This window comes from Dromiciops gliroides, chromosome 6 (assembly GCF_019393635.1).
Source record: "Dromiciops gliroides isolate mDroGli1 chromosome 6, mDroGli1.pri, whole genome shotgun sequence".
NCBI lineage: Eukaryota > Metazoa > Chordata > Mammalia > Microbiotheria > Microbiotheriidae > Dromiciops > Dromiciops gliroides.
This window is the reverse complement of record NC_057866.1, coordinates 214,686,443-214,700,750: the sequence shown is the minus strand read 5'-3', so window position 1 is coordinate 214,700,750 and position 14,308 is coordinate 214,686,443.

The following is a 14,308-nucleotide window of genomic DNA, read 5'->3' as shown; positions in this document are numbered from 1 at the left end:
AAGGAGGAATGGCAAGATTAGCTTCTCAACCTAATCCCAAGTGTTCTCCTTCCTTCCAAACACAACTGAGTGTGCATCTTATATCTGGTAATTTATGAGTTTCCAAAATAAAAGCTGTTAACACAAAGAGCTGCATGCAGAATTAGAGAGGTGAAAAGTGGTTGTTTTCTTTGGAACATATATGTCATCAGTAATGCATCCCTCTCTTAGAAAACAGAGTTAAACATAGCTTATTCCCAATAGCATTAATTCTACAATAGAGTATAAACCATTCAAGCCAATGCACTCTTTTTGTGCATTGTTCAAGATCAAGTCCAACAGAAGAGAGGATTAGGCACATGTTTTTGTGTATTTATGTGTGCAGCTATCTGTATAAACAAAAGCACATGCATAGAATTTACATATACAATTATATACAATGAGAACATTCTGTACTGCTTCTGAAAAATCTGTTTTTGTGTTTATAGAACTCCAAATTCTGTGACCTGGATATGAATGGGCCTAAACTCACCATGGCAGAAAAATATGAAAGAGAAAGCAGGTGCAAATGATCAATGCTAGGGTGTTTCAAATGGCTGAACCTTAAGTATGCACCTGGTTTTAGAATGGTTTAATTACCAAACTGTTCAAGCACCCTAAAGGAGGAATCAAATAGAAGTTGATTTTTGAGCATGGAAATGAACATGTTAATGCTGCTATAACACAAATACATATATTCAGAACAGCTCATGTGAGTTTTATTTTTGACATGTTTTTGATATGCTCCATGCTAACTCATTCCAGTGATTTCTCTATTTTTAAGAGACTAAGGTCAAATAAATGATGCAACACAATGATTTTGGATGAATAATGAGCCTACACCAACAGAAGATCCCCTCGTTCAAGGCTGATATGATTTTACTAATTATTTAGGTGTTGATTGTTAACCATTAGATCATTAATCATTAAGCAATTGATTCAATTAAATTCTACAAGACTTAATGAAGCACCTACTGTGTGCAGAACACTGTATTATGTGTTTTAAAGGCTTTAAATATAATAGAGTCCCAGTTCTCATTATTGTGTAGTCAAATATATGACAAGTGTACAGATGCTTAAAAAGAATATGGGGGGAAGCTAGGTGGTGCAGGGGATAAAGCACCGACCCTGGGTACAGGAGGACCTGAGTTCAAATCTGGCCTCAGACACTTGACACTAGCTGTGTGAACCAGGGAAATTCACTTAACTCTCTTTGCCCTGCAAAAAATAAGAAGAAGGAGTAGAAGGAGAAGGAAAAGGAGGAGGAGAAGAAGAAGATGATGAAGAAGATGATAATGATCCCATCAACCACTTCCATGCCTTTTCAGTCCTTATTCCATTGCTATGGTGGTTTTTTCTCTGATGTCTATGGAAGTCCTTAGTTGCATTTGAGTTTCTGTTAAAGTTTTATCTGACTCCTCCCCGACCTCAAAGTGATTTAAATTACACATATTTTGTACTTATTTTGGAATACATACATATATATATATATATATATATATATATATATATATTCTTCCAATGTAATGTAAATTCCTTGAGGAAAGGGATTTTTAAAAAATGTTTGTCTTTGTATGTTTAGTTCAGTAGCTAAAACAGATGGATCTCTGTTCCATTAATGGAGGTCTGACATCCAAAGTAACAGTGGCAAAACTTCCACTATTGTTAGCTATGATACTGACAACCATCAAGGGGGCTGAGAATATATTGTTTTGTTTTTGTTTTCTTTCTCTTGTTTTTGGGTTTGCTAGGTAATGCAGGCCTCTCATAACAATTGAGCTTCTGAGTGAATAGACAGCCTCTATTTTTGTCTCTTCTTTTTGGAGCAATATTAGAAGCCCTGGGCTGGGCTTCAAGCCTTCTCTTCCCTTTTGGGATTCAGGGCATTCTTTGTGATTCTACCTCTCCCAATCTTGCTTATTATCACTCTCACTTGGCCCTTATATGATCTAATTGAGAGATAAATAATAAATAGCAGTAGGAGTAGTATTAATAGTAATAGTATTGTAGCAGTAGTAGTAGAAGCAGCAGCCATGGCAATAGTAGTGGTAGGGGAAGTTAGCAGGTATATGTTCTTTGAAATTTACAAAGCATTTCACAAATATTAGATTTTGTCCTCAAAACCAACCCTGGAGAGGTAAGTCCTATTAGTATTCCTTTTTTTAAAGATGAAGAAACTGAGAAAAACAGAGGTTAAATGACTTGTAGCCATGATCACACAGCTAGAAAGTATATGATATCAAATTTGAGTCTTCTGGACTTCTGATCCAGCCTGTCATTCAATGTACCACATTGCTGCTTAGCCCAAGTCTAGGTTCTGTTTTGTTTTTTGGTTTGTCTATTCCTAGCTTTCCCCACCCCAACCTGTAACACACACACACACACACACACACACACACACACACACACACACACACACACACACACCTCTGCTTTCTTTCACTTTTTTTATACCAGAAATTTTGAGTGAAGAAGGTCCTTGTTATAAGTTTGGGCCCTATTTACTAAGTTGTACCTACATGGAAAGAGTAGGTTACTCTGAGCAAAACTGTAGAAAGTGAAGGGCATTAGGGCAATCCTACTTCTTCCCCAGTGGGATTTCCTTATGCCAGAAGACTGTCAAAAAACAGTCTTTCAATTCAAAATTCAATTGCTCAAGTTTTTTTTTTTTATAATTATTCATTATACACTGGGGAAGATCATAGGAGACACAAATGGTGGGTAAGAATTCATCATACTGAAGAATGATGGGGAGAGACATTCTAGTAATTGATTAAGAATAGCATGAGGATTAATTTCAACAATGCAATGATCCAAGACACCTCTGAAGGACTTATGAAAAATGCAATCTATCTACATAGAAAGAACTGATGGTACCTGAATACAGATGGAAGTATATTTTGTTGTTGTTGTTGTTGTTAGTTCCTTTTTCTAAAGATTTTGTTTTTTGTTTTTTTGCAAAAAGGAAAAAATGGAGATTAAAACCACAAAAAAGGGGCAGCTAGGTGGTGAAGTGGATAGAGCACTGGCCCTGGAGTCAGGAGTACCTGAGTTCAAATATAGCCTCAGACATTTAATACTTACTAGCTGTGTGACCCTGGGCACGTCACTTAACCCCAATTGCATCACAAAAAGAAAATACACACACACACACACACACAAAAGAATAGCATGAGGAAAAAGTACAGAAGTGGAGAAATGTAATGGGTATTAAAAAATTTGGAGGAGTCTAGTGAGGCTGGTATATAAAGTTTTAGGAAGAAAACAATATGAGATAACACTGAAAAGAGGGTGTTTTCAGTTTCTGGAGAATCTTAAATGTCAAATATGGAAGTATGGATTTTATTCAGTAGGCAATAAAGAATTAATTTCAATATTTAGGAACATAACCATATTCGTATATAAGGAAGATATATTGGTGCTAAAGTGATTTGATGGAAACTGACATTGGAATTAAGGCAAAAAAAAGTAAGACAGATTATTAGAATCAATAGTCAATAAATATTAAGTCCTTACTATTTTCTAGGTACTGTTAAACACTGGTGGTACCAGTGGTAATAGAGCAGAGGGAAAGGACTTTAGAGGTCAGTTGAATTTAAATAAAAAGGGAAATGTATTATTTTGTAAAAGAAAAAAATATCGGGGGCAGCTAGGTGGCACAGTGGATAAAGCACTGACCCTGGCTTCAGGAGGACCTGACTTCAAATCTGTCCTCAGACACCTGACACTTGCAAGCTTTGTGACAATAGACAAATCACTTAAACCTCATTGCTAGGGGGAAAAATGAAAATGAAAATGAAAATTTTTTTTTAAATGGTAAAACAAAATTTGAGTGTAATAGTTCAACCAATGTATTGCACAACTGTACAAACTAAGGACAATAAGCAAATTTAATTTAAAATAATATCTAATTCTGGAAGAAATAACTCATTTATATCAGAGGTATCAATAAAATTTGATGCGATGGGTTCTGGAACTAGCATATTAGAAGGCTTTTTTGTTTTGTTTTAAGTTACGAAATAATTAAATTGAAAGAATCAGCATGGCATTTCATGTTAAGAACATATAAGGAAATTTAAAAATCACAATTAGGGGAAGCATGTTAGGGGGTCTTTCATTGAAAATCCATAAAATAATTTTAAATTTAATAACTATAAACCTGGAGATAAAAAATATATAAATGCATTTGAAAATAAGATCACCAGTCTAATATAGGAACATGATTTAGTAAGAATGGGCAACTTCAATTGTCCAATGATTTTCCAATGCTTTCTCATAGAACAGCTAAGAATGCCTATACAATAATTTTATCTTTCAAAATGTGAGGAAGCAAAATGAACATAGTAGTCCTAATTCTGATCAATAAAGAGGAACCTGTTTGCTGAGGAACTACAATTTACAGTACCTTGGAGAAAAGACATAAAATGATTTTGTCATTTCTCATAGAAAATTAGAGGAAATATGTATATATTTTAAATGGCTTAGAACATTACAAAGTCTATCATACCCAAAATATGTTGAAGGCCGCTTCTCTTATGATCTTCCATTGACTGTTATAATGGATTTGTTTCAGTAAATGAAAATGACACATTAAAGACTCTCCTGTAATAAGTTGCCTCCCATACTCAAATGTGATCTTGTCTATTTGAAATAGTAAAGTGATTTGAATTCTGACTTCCAGACAATAAAAACCCAATTTCATTCAAGAGATAATTATATTAATGGGACTATGAAATGCATCATGATATCTTAGAAGGAGAGTTTTCTTTCCAAGAGGAAAATCTTAGCTCAATAAGAAACATAAAAGTATATTAAAACTTGAGATATAATAATAGTAATTGGTGTGTATATTTAACATATATTATTTCATTGACATCTCATGTTAGGTACCATTAGCCCCCTTTTACAGAGCAGGACACTGAAGGTCATTATCACAGAGATAGTAATTATCAGAGCTAGATCTTCCCATCCTAAAATCTACCTCTCTATCCAATATGATATAATGCTTTTCTTTATATATACTTATATATAAAGGAAAAATCCTTGCATCCTACAAAATATGCAAATCTACAAAAGCTTTCTTTATAATAAAAAGAGGATCTATCACAATAGAGCTAAGGCCTGATTAGTGTGAACAATGAATCTCATGAAGTACTCACATTATTTGAATTTGTACTGAATATTTCATTGTATTGGAATCAATTACCATATTTTACATAATTATAACATTAAATATTGTGAATTTGAATACACATGACCACTTTAGGAGATTTTATTATTTGCACTAATTGGGAACTAACTATAATCTAAAATTTAAAGTATTCCTTTTTATTTTAAAGAGAATATCAATGATTAACATCTCCTATTCCCTGTTACATCTGTCTTTTTTATAGTGAAGTCCAGGCAGAGAAAGTGAAAAGGAGAAGAAAAAGGTTGATGTTTAGTGCTTAGAGATAAAGGAGAAAACTTTACTCGAAGATTTTCCATAAAAATGCAAGGAGCCACTGTTATCTGTTACTCCATTCTCCTAAGGGGAAGAGAGACAGAAGAGAAAGGAAGACAGCAGAGACTAAAAAAGGTATCTCCTTAGCAGGTAGAGAAGAGATAGAGGAAGAAGGGCCAAGATGCTACCACAGCTAGCCTCACAGCCTTACTTCTTGTTATTTTCTTGTTTCTTCTTGATAATATTGATGGACTTTACAGTTTCACTGCCCTAGGGTTAGAAGCAATATTTGTCCAACTGCATTCCAATTTCTGCCAGATATAAAGGTCAGAATGCCTCTGCCCCTTTCAATCAAGAATCAGTTGTGTATCAAGGAGATAACACCATCAATATGTTGTGATCCACTGGGGAACTGGTCTTTTCTGATCTTTATTGTACTTCCTATAACTGAGGGAGAAAGGAAAATATAGTCTTCCTCCTTCACCCAATCAAAAAGCTTACAGGCAACTTATTGGCATTTGCTAACAATGATATATTTCAATGTGGATGAATCAATATAAACAGAACAATAGAAAGAAGAGGAAAGAGCCAATGGCCTTAAAATTCTAGTCATCCCAGGAAGGGTGAAAATCTCTCAAGAAAGAATTTCTGAATTTACAAACTAAAAAAAGCAAAACCAAAACCCAGTTCATTGAATAGTATCAGGACCGTTGTCTAAAGAGACCAGACAAATGAACCAATTTTAAAGCACAAATAACAGATGGGAACAAAAGCAGTCAAAAGGAAATGGATACAAATGTGGTATAGTCCTGTAAGAATATTGTCTGAGACTATCAGGGAATGTTAAAGGCAACACACACACACACACACACACACACACACACACACACACACGGAGTTTTTTTAGCTATGTTAAGGGAAAGAGACAGATTAAAAGTCTTTTGATCGGGGCAGCTAGATGGCGCAGTGGTTAAAGCACCGGCCCTGGACTCAGGAGTACCTGAGTTCAAATCCGGCCTCAGACACTTGACATTTATTAGCTGTGTGACCGTGGGCAAGTCACTTAACCCCCGTTGCCTAAAAAAAAAAAAAAAAAAAAAAAAAAAAAAAGTCTTTTGATCACATTGAATGAGATGATGATAATGAATAATAGAAAGAAAACAACTTTTCAATCGATGTTTCACATTTGTTTCTGTCAAGTAGAATTGGCAAATGCAAAACAAAAACAGCCAATGGAGGGTAGAACTCAAAATAAGTAGGCATGTATTACCCTTGATGAGGTAATCCCCAGGACCAAAATATCGAGGGAGCTATTGGATATGATTTCTTAGCCATTTGAAATGACATTTGAAAGATTGTGAAGAGTGAGTGAGCAATTACTAGCCCATAAAAAGGCAAAGGTGGTTCTGAGTTACAAAAAAGGGAAGAGAATGAAGTCTGAAAGCAAAAGGTCACTGAATTTAACCCCAACACATAACAAAATTCTAGAATGTATGGTTCTTGGTTTTTTTTTTGTTTGTGGGGCAATGGGGGTTAAGTGACTTGCCCAGGGTCACACAGCTAGTAATTGTCAAGTGTCTGAGACCAGATTTGAACTCAGGTACTCCTGAATCCAGGGCCAGTGCTTTATCCACTGCACCCCCTAGCTGCCCCTCTAGAATGTATTGTTAAAGCGACTGTTAATAAACCCTAGAAAATGAAGTAGAAATTGTAAAGAGATTACATGGTTGCTCAAAAACTGTTCTTAATTGATAACCCCGTTATTTTTATGAAAGGTCTACTCAACTGATTCATCAAGAGTTTTGTAGATGTAGATTATCATATCAAATTGAACATTTTTTTGTATCTCACATAGCTTTTTAGGACAAAATGAGGAAACACGAATCAACAGTAGAAGTTAAGAAGAAATTGAACTGTTTAAATGGGTACAACATAATTATAGTCATTAATAGTTCAATATAAGCTTGAAAATAGGACTATAGTCAAGCATGACAAGGAATTTCAGAATAGCCCTGTGCTTTTTACCACTATTTTTAAACAACTTAAGAAAAAACAGGTTAAATGTGTTTATCATATTGTCAGAAGACACCTTTTTGAGATGACTCAGAAAGGAGAGAGAGCTTGACTATCGAATGGCAACAAGGATTGGAACAATTTTAGGCCATTTGAATCTTGGAACTTGATATAATTAGATTAATAGGAATAAATATAAATTGTTATATGGTATGCTAAATTGTATTTTCTAAGTATAATGCAAGTTTTAGTGGAGAATGGAATTTTAAGAGAGCAAAAAGATCAAAAAATATTAATGGACTGAATCCACAATAGGAACAAGCAGTTTGACATGGAAGCAGAATTTAAAAAAAATAAAGTTTATTTAATGTCAGTTCTCATTAATATATTTTGGTCAGAAGAATGGAGATACTGCCCCTGCTACAATCCTTCTTGGCTATGATCTAGATCATTGTCTTCAGTTCTGAATAGGACGTTTTAGAAAGGACATTGGTTGGCTTTACAATATCCAGAAGAGTGTGTCCATGAAGATGAAGAATTCCTTAAGGAACTAAGTATGCATGGCCTGGAGAAGAGAAGACCGATGGGGACATGATAGCTGTTTTCTAGGCATCATGTCATAAAGAAAAATAATAGCTGGCATTTATATAGTACTTTAGGGTATTCAGAGAATTTTATACACATTAACTGATCCTCAAAACAATCTTGTTCAATAAATCTAATACAATAAATATTTAAGTGAATGCTGTATGCCAGGCATGGGGTTAAATGCTAGGGTTATAAGTAATAAAAAGAAAGACGGTCCCTGTCCTCAAGAAATTTACAATCTAACAAAGAAGGAAAGTGGTAGGTGGTGAGGAAGAAGCATGAGACATCAGGGTTTACTTAGTTCAAGAACATTTGATTCTGTGTATTTGAAAGGCATGGAAAGGAGCTTGGCACTCTATCTTATAGCACTCCAAGACTGAAGGAGATGATATCCCTGAAAGTCTAAGTTAACAACAGCATTGTGATGAGATTATAAGCATTGAGCTTATTTTAGAAGGTAGCTTTTGTTTGGTAGAGTCTAAATCAGGCAACAGAGCAGATGTTTGTTTTGCTTTGTTTTGTTTTGCAGGGCAATGAGGGTTAAGTGACTTGCCCAGGGTCACACAACTAAGAAGTGTCAAGTGTCTGGGGCTGGATTTGAACTCAGGTCCTCCTGAATCTGGGCAGTGCTTTATCCACTGTGCCACCTAACTGCCCCCCACAGCATAGCAGATGTAAGCAAACCTTTTTTTCTATGTGATCTTCTATTTCTCCTTTTCCTTCTCATCTCCCTTCTCCTTCTTCTCCTTCTCTTCTTCCTACTTATCCTCATCATACTTATTATTAAACAAATAAATTGAGTCTGAGCATGGCTTATACAGGTAAAAAGTGTCTGGGTTGAGATTTGAACTCTGATCGTCTGGCTCTTTGGCCAATATTATATGCTCTACCACTTAGCAAGATATGTAGCTGAAAGTGTGATTAAATTTGTTCGGCCAGTAGGAGAGAGATCTGGATATAACAGAGAGACAGATTTCAGTTTGATATTAGAAATAGGAGAAAGAAAGTTTCTTATAAACAGAGTTACTCCACAGTGAAATGGCCTTTCTTAGAAGGTAGATCAATTCTCTTTCCTGTTATCACCCCTCCCCCACTACAAAAACAAAACAAAACAACAACAACATCCCCAAAATGAGTTCTTCAACCAAAGGATAGATGACCATTTGCTAGAAGGGATTTTTATCCATTGTACTGGTTGGATGAGTTTGTCCCTGCAAGTTTATATTGAATCATTGGATAATATTAACAATATTTATTCCAGAAGGAAAATTGAGATGAGCATAAGAGGTATATGAGCGATAAAATGATAAAGATAATTTCAAATTGGAGAAGATCAAAGAAGGCTTCATGGACAAAGCAACAACCATTTTGGGCCTTGAAGGGAGAGAAGAGAGACAGGGAAAAGTGTATTAAAAGCACAGCCACACAGAGAAGAGGAAAAAAATACAGGGGACAGAACATTTTAACTTGATATTTGCAATAAAGAATCAGTGAAATGAAGCCATAGGAAATAAGTCTGAAGAGTGAATAACCAGATTCTGAAGGACTTGAATGCCAGACTAAAGTAATTTGAGACATATTAAATGATAATTTTCTTAATGGAAGGGACTAACCTACAAGCTGTCTGCTCAAAGCTTAGCAGTGTGCTTTGCATGAAAAAAGGTACTTAATACAGTTTGTCACTGTCAATGTAGACTGCTTTTTGAAAAGAGTTTGCATTTATAGACATGAAGCTTTCAGATCTTAACTTGGAAAAACTCATTTAAATAGAACTTAATGAGATTTTAAAAGTTTTCAAATCTTAGTGGAAGAACATTTCAAATAAAGCTAATGGATTTATAGCCAATGGAATGTCTATATTAAGTCTACATTAGAGTACATTGTATGCATGCATTCATACATGGTCAAATGATACATAGCTGCATACACATGATAGTCTCATTTCCTTTGCCTGTTTTTTTTTTGTAAGTTCGATATGGTTGATTAAATCAACTAATGCACATAACTGAATTATTAAAACATTCACAAATATACACATATATACATGTTTATCAATTTACACAGATGGCTTTATCGATCATTAAAATTAATATTAATTCCATATCCCTTATATATTTCAATTAAATCTGAAATTAACTTTCTACTCTAATATTTATTTAAAATTGAATCTGAAATTTCATTGGTCGAGGGTAGGCTTTCTTAATATGGGGTCTACGAATTTTTTTATAGCAATAGAGATATATAGATAGATATAGATGATCTAGATCTACACCTAGATCTATATGGAAATGGATATGAATATGGATATGGATATGGATATGGATATGGATATGGGTATGGGTATGGGTATGGATATAGGTATGGATATGGATATGGGTATGGTTATGGGTATGGCTATAGATATAGACTTAGATATATACATAGACGTAGACATAGCTATAGCTATGGATGTATATGGCTATGGCTATGGCTATGGTTATATAGATGTAGATAATAGATATAGATACATACCTGTGTATTACAGATATGTAGCTTTACATCTAGACACAGATTCTTAGCAAATTTAGATCTAGATTTCTTATGATTTGAGTATGAAAAATGACTTGAAATTCACTATTCAGAATGTTGTACAAAACCCCCACATAGTTAAAGAAAATAGATGGCAACATGAGTGCTGCATTAGCATCAATAACACACTTAAAGAGCCAGAGGAATGCCTTCAGTGCATTGGCTGACCTCTATGGAAGATTTATGGAAATGCCCATTTAGGAGGTATGCAAGTGTAACAAACTAGAACTAGATTTAGAACTATATAGATGTTAGATCAAGCTAGGTAGATAATTATATGCCTGTGTGTGTATTACCATGGGATTAAATACATGAATTTGAGAAAGGGACTTTGATTTCCCCAAACTTCCAAAGGTATGCAATACATAAATGGTTTGTGACCTCCTGCTCTAGGAAAATCCCAAAGAGTAAACTCCTACATCTGTTTTAATATATTATTTGAAAGATGCACAATTAAAGGTCATTAAAATGTACTTTACAAAAAGCAAGATTATATTATAGACAATGATAATCCCACAATGAAAATATCTAGAATACAAACACCTGTGTCTTTCAAGGACTATAAGTTTGTAATATATTAACTAATGATTAATTACAAGACAGAATGTTGTTTTTAGAGAGACAGGGTGTGGTTATTGAGAACTTGTAACCATTAGACACTTTTTGGTGGATGAGAAGCCATTCATTTTCAGTTAGGGAAATACAAATATATGGAACCAATGCCTTGCAATCAAGCATTTGAGTCTATCAATCTTTAATTCAGTTCAAAGACCATATGTGTTCTTCCAGACAAAGACTTTGTTATATGCAACAATTTTACAAGATCACACTAAAAGTCCAAATCAAAATTATGGATTTTAAGGAAAAAGGTATTTGAGTGCTCTCATGGTTCCATAATCTCCTTGGGCCAGTTCTTCTTTTATTGATGTGAGTTTCTTATTCTGATAGATGTCTACATACTTCCTTAAATGTCCCAGAGACAAATTACCCAATTCATTTGAGCCCCTTCTCTGGCTTTTTAAGTGTGTTCTTGATGTCAGTGCAGCACTCATATTTGCCCCTGTTATGTTTTACCACCTTTTTTTTTTTGTACAACTTTCTCGATAGTACCTTTCATGCCACTTTCACACCCAAATCATTATAAGGAATACAATGCAGACTTCTTATACACCCCATGTGTCTCTTCATTGCCCTTACATCCTGTACAAGTTGGTTTATTCTGTGATACTAGCCTTTCATGATTCACCATTCTATAGCATCACCAAGAGAATACTGGTAATACATTTTATTTTCATAACACTCAAATGAAATATAAACTTTGATTTAAGATCTAAGGGAGAAGAGTAGACATTCATTGAGATGGTCTCATTCTGGGCATAAAATGAATGTGATTATATTTTAGAATATTTCAGGATTTCAGTAAGTAAAAGGGAGGTATTATTTGGCATGAAATGTACAATAAATTAAAAACTTCTTTAGAAGTATAATTCTCATTATAACATTGCATTTTTTTATTTTTTTTTTCTCAGTGAGGCAATTGGGGTTAAGTGACTTGCCCAGGGTTACACAGCTAGTAAGTGTTAAGTGTATGAGGCTGGATTTGAACTCAGGTACTCCTGACTCCAGGGCCGGTGTTCTATCCACCTCACCACCTAGCTGCCCCATCGCCACCTAGCTGCCCCAACATTGCATTTTCAATATTCAGTTTCTCTGGAAAGTTGTACATGGAATTGTTTGCAATCAAAATCCTGATATCTTTTTTATTCTTAAGTTAAAATAAAGATTTGGAAAATCATTTATTTTTTCTGATTTTCTGTGTTAATTCATAAAATTCCACAAAGCAAGCAAGCCCCTGTCAAGACAAATCAGTCAAAAACTGTTTGTTAGGACCAACTTTGCAAATAAATACCTTCAAGATATTCTGATCATTTATGTGGAGATTTTCCCTGGATCTTTCTGGCTTCTGTTAGGTGACAGTCTTTGGAGTCCACTTACACAAAGAATTTTCCCCCTTCTAGCTGTTTTGGCCTTGGGATGGTGATATGAGGCAGAAACATGGCTAGGTAAAGCTTTTGGCTTTAACACAAATGCAATTAAAATTTCAAATAATGTTTTTCATATCACTGATTGGTACCATACCAGGAAAATTTTGGCAACACATATAGCTTCTAGATCTTATTTTGGTTTCAAGGGAAAATTTATTTTGATTGCTAAGAAACTAGGCTTTTGTGTTTAAATATGACATAAGGCCAAATCTTGTCATTATTAATAGATTGCCAGGATACTTCTATTGCCTTTTACTTTCTTCTCCTTTTGAAATAACTTAAATATTTAAGTAAAAGGACTAGCCATACTACTAAACCATGGATCTCTGGCAAACTGAAATATAAATATGTATAAATCTTGCTGAATCTGTCTATGAAGAGAGTCATTACATAAAAGTCAAGGACACCAGCATATGCAGTCACCCAACTTCACAACCTCATGGTCATTCTTGACTACTCTTTCACATTCACTCAATATATTCATTAACTTTGCAAGTCCTGTTCCTATCTCTAAAACATCTCCCACATAACTTCCTGTCTTGACATTCCCACATCTACCACCCTAGTTTAAAGCCTCCTTACCCTTCCCTTACTGCTTTTCAGCAGCCTCCTAGTCTCCCTGCCTCAGCACTCCTGAATTCAATCCATTTTCCACATCACTACTAGTAATTTTGTTAAAGACAAGGTCTGACCATGCTCAACAAATCCTGCTCAATAAACACCATGAGCTCTCCCTTTTAGAATCATTCTGTTTAAGAGTTGGAAGGGACCTCATATATCTATCAAGTGGTCCAAGGTGAAGGAACCCAGTAACTATCAAGGGAACCCATTGTTTGTCAAACCATTAGATCAAGGAACAATTGGTCTATTGGTCTTTCTAATTCAACTCTAAAGCCCTTTATACATGTTTCCAACCAACTTGATCCCTTTAATTCTCTCTACCAGTCTAGCCCAACTGTCCTTCCGTCTGTTCCTCACATATGGTGCATGAATCTGTTTTCCATAATATTGCATTTTCTATCCCTTATGCCTGGAATGTGGTCCCTTTTTATCTCCACAAATAACTCCCACATTTCTTTAAAGCTCAGATGAAATATTAATATCTATAGAGTCCCTTCCCTGATCTCTCTATTTCCTAATGCTCATACCAAATATATTACCTAGAATATATTTTTATGTTATACAAATATATCATTCCTTCCTTAACCTAAAATCCTTTAGGAACAAGACTGATATGAACACATAAGCACACACACACACACACATACACACACACTTGCATGTGTACATACATATAAATACATGTATACACATATAGGTACACACATGTACATGCTCATACATATAAACACACATACATGCATGTGTGTATATATACACATATCTATTTATATATGTATTCCAAAAAACAAAAACAGTGACTAGAATGTAACAGACAATTATTAAGTATATATTGATTGATTGATTGATTGACTTATTTGGTACTTCAGAAATATTACTCACAATCCAGATTCTTTTTTCTGTTTAACCTGTAGGGGCCTAAAGTCTGATTTGAATTCTGTAGGATCTCTTCCAGAAATCATTTGTTGAGTATGTGACTTTTGAAGTCCTTTCAATTTCTCAATCTAGGATG